This window comes from Montipora foliosa, chromosome 7, assembly GCF_036669935.1.
Source record: "Montipora foliosa isolate CH-2021 chromosome 7, ASM3666993v2, whole genome shotgun sequence".
NCBI classification, from domain to species: domain Eukaryota; kingdom Metazoa; phylum Cnidaria; class Anthozoa; order Scleractinia; family Acroporidae; genus Montipora; species Montipora foliosa.
In genome coordinates this window covers 8,050,696-8,054,457 of record NC_090875.1, presented here as the reverse complement: position 1 = coordinate 8,054,457, position 3,762 = coordinate 8,050,696, and positions in this window count along the sequence as shown.

Here is a 3,762-nt window from a genome sequence, read left to right as displayed (position 1 = left end):
ATTCTCAATGCTGCATTAAATGTTTCACTGCATCGTTTTGACCATGTTCCCCTGGATATGGTTGTACCACCAGCTGTATTACTGGTTGGGCTGTTTTTTTTTCCACTACGTACTGCCACTGGATGATTTTCCAGAGCCTTCTCCTCCTGTTCGAGTTTGTTTACAGATTCTTAAATAACAGGAACCTATACAACACCTAAATGATTAACATAAAATGAATTTATTAACATTAAATCAAAAGCCAGCTTAAAAATATTGGGAAATCTGGGTTTCAGGAACCTGGCTTGATTTAGCTTATATTAAGTAAAAATTATAAAAATAAGCCAAAAGCTTTATTTTATAAGCTCTGTATGAAAAGTTATGAATAACCTAAATTAGTTAAAAAAAACACTTGAATTTTCTGATTGTCCGAAATGGTTATGTGTAGAATGGCTTACCCTGTTTTTTTCTCTTGGCAGCAATTGAATCTGCATTTTTTTCAATTGCTGAACTGATTTTTGACCGCTCGTCGCCTTCTCGCTTAATTCTCTCTATGCTTTCACCATTGCTCCAACATTGAAGCGAACGTATGACTTCCTAGTTTGTGGCATATTTCTACAGAAAGACAAGATATAGGGGTAACTTAGATCGAAATATCTCACAAGAAACTTGAAAAATCAGATAAACAAAAACATAGGATGGCCGCCAGATAATTAAAATATGGCATAACACACAGGACTGCAAAACCTTTTGAAGCCAAACATAGCCAAGAATAGTGGCCTCATTCACGATATTTTCAATTATTGAATGCTGAAGTGCTGCTCTCTTTAGCCAATAAATCTCGAAAATTTAGTGAAATATGGCGAGTTTGGTGTCAAACGAAAGAAGACATTGAAAACTTGGTGACCTTGCCATGTGCTTTCAACCAAAAATCCTAAAACCTCCCCGGAAAGGAGAACAAAAGGGCCTAAAATGTCGACAACAACAATTGTCAGTGTTTTTCTCTTAACAGATTCTGCTGCCCAATTTTGTGTCCCGCGCGCCCACTGTGAACCTCCTTCCCCATAACTTTTCAGTTCATGGATATTGTAGAATCACAGGAAAAAATTAAGATTCCAACATTGGGAGAAGATGGGACTATTGTTGGTCTATTGTTGGGACATCATTGGATAATGAAAATGAAATATTAACATTGGTAAAATGTTATATATACCAATATTGGTATATGTCTGTACTTAACATTAAGCCCTTTCGCAAGTGGATACAATTGTTTTGTAACAACTTTATTGCGCATTGAGCCAGTATGAAAATAACATAACATCACAATGTCAGAACTTTGGGTTGTAATGTCTTCCAGTTTTGCACTCTCCTTAATGCTTGATTCTTGGGAAGGACCAAGATCTAGTTCGAGAACAATAAAAAGTAATAAGAATCAGTGTTGATATCATCCTATTGAGAAAATTGGTTAGTAATTCCTAACATTAATTCTTAACTCAGTTGTGGACATCTTACCATTTCAAAGAATCATGTCACCTATAAGGAAAATATACCTTGAAAATTACTTTTTACCTTCTTCAGAGTTGGTACTACTAGTGTCAACAGCTTTTGTCTTCTTTGCTCTTTTGGCAGGTATACGTTCAGCCTGTTTAAAACATATTGATACTACTTATAAAAGGCTTGAACCTAGGATTCATGTCATAAGTAGTTGAAATATTATCTTCCTGTTGACTGTAGTCCTGTTGTTGACAGTGACGCACATTTCAACGACCTGTGCAGAGGTCATCATTACAGTCAAAGTGTAAAATTGTAAGAAAGATTACAAAGTTAACAGTCCTTAAACAGAAAATTGTTATGAGAAAAATCCTCTAAAAGTACTGCTCAAGTCCACTTGCTATTATCAGCTTACCTCATAGTCATAACCATCACTGAGGCGCCTGTTTTTCTCATGTGCCCATTGTATAATGTGTTGCCTTATGCACTCTACAAACAAAACAAATTTCAGTTATTGGCATTTCCTCTAACTGATAATCATGTCCACAGCAAGTACTCAGAACTCAGCTTTTTAAGACATACTGCACTATCAACCAAATGATCAGTACAAGAATTCTTCAACACGCAAATTGATAACTATACAAAGATAATTACACAGGGTTGCCAGCAAGTTGTGAATTACCTGTCACTGGCTATATTGTTAAAGCAGCTGCCTGATTTTGCCATCATTTACTGAAGACTGCATGTAAGAAGAATGCCCAGCAGAGTATCCACCCAAAAAACATGAAATTGGTGATGATTTTTACAGGCTGCTACTGTAGCTACTTTTGACAACCCTGATGACAACTGGTAGGTCATGGCCTTCCCCTTGTTTTTTTCCACACCTCTACCAAAACATACCTCGTCCAAAGCCAATTTGTGATATTTGGCACGTTTGTTCCAGTCTTGACACCAACTCTTCTAATTTTAAAGCTTCTGTCTGGCTGTTTTTAAAGTGTACTTTTTTATTCCCAGGCCATACTTTTCCTGCCTCTCGAACAATTAGCGACGTCCTACAATTAAGAAGAGTTGTTGGATTTAGAAACCAAGCCATGCTAACTCGAATTTGAGTACAAACAGAACATTAAAATGTTTTAAGTTGCAAGTAAGGGACAAATATTAACTCTTAAAAATCAATAGATCACCACTAATCATTGAGGTACTTAAAATTATGCTTACTTTTCCAGGTATGCTGTTTTAGATTTGGCATCCCACAGTTTCTTGTCCTCCACTATTATTTTTTTCTTCATTACTGTGACGTTCTCTGATTTTTTCGCCACATCTGGATGCTTGTCCTGTTCTGTGTTAAATAATTCACTTATCTTTGCTATGAGTGCAATACGATGTCCTGCACATCCAACTCTTTTAAGTCACTTTTTTTAATTGCCACCAATGCTTCACCAGTGATTTTCTCATCTGTAAATTTTATTAAATTGAAAAGAGAAATATTAGTATGAACCTGCATGCAAGTAAATGACAAGATAATACCATGCCAAGGAATTTACTTTACATATCTGAGGTATGTATATAGCTGTGCTACCAAGGATGAACCCTTGTTTAAAACCCTGAAAATGGAACAACATAATGCCATTTCTAGCAGTCTACAAACCTCAAATTCAATCAGTAACATCTTGCCTATTGATAAATTTGCAGCTCATATATAAATAATGAAAATTAAGTCATTTGCGTTGGATACCCTTTACATAGCCTGCGAATGCAAACTAGCATCTACGAAACCGAGCTGCAAAACGATTTCTCTGACGTAAAATCCTTAGCCAATCAGAATTAGGCTCATAAGCACACAAAGAACTTGCGCGTGTTCCACGTGATCATAAGTCAAATTAATGGCGGACAACATGGAGGATGCCATTCGAAAAGATTTTCGGCATAAAAAAGCTAAGGAGCCATCAGGAGGATGCGATCAAGCATGTTGTGGAGAAGAAACGGGATGTTTTCGTCAATTTGCCAACATGATTTGGAAAGTCCTTAATCTATCAAGCCTTACCTGTGGTGTTTTCGTCTCTACCATGCTCTTCTGAGAAGAATGTTGTGATCGTGATTTCCCCATTGACAAGCTTAATGAAAGATCAAGTAAGTCGCCTTACCTCCTTGGGAATTGGAGCGGTATCTTTGGCCGAATTAACAGATCAGCAATCAGTAGCGGTTCAGAATGGAGAATTTTCAGTTGTGTTTGCATCACCAGAATTATGGCTTGGTGATCACAAGTGGAGGAAAATGGTGACAACTGAAACG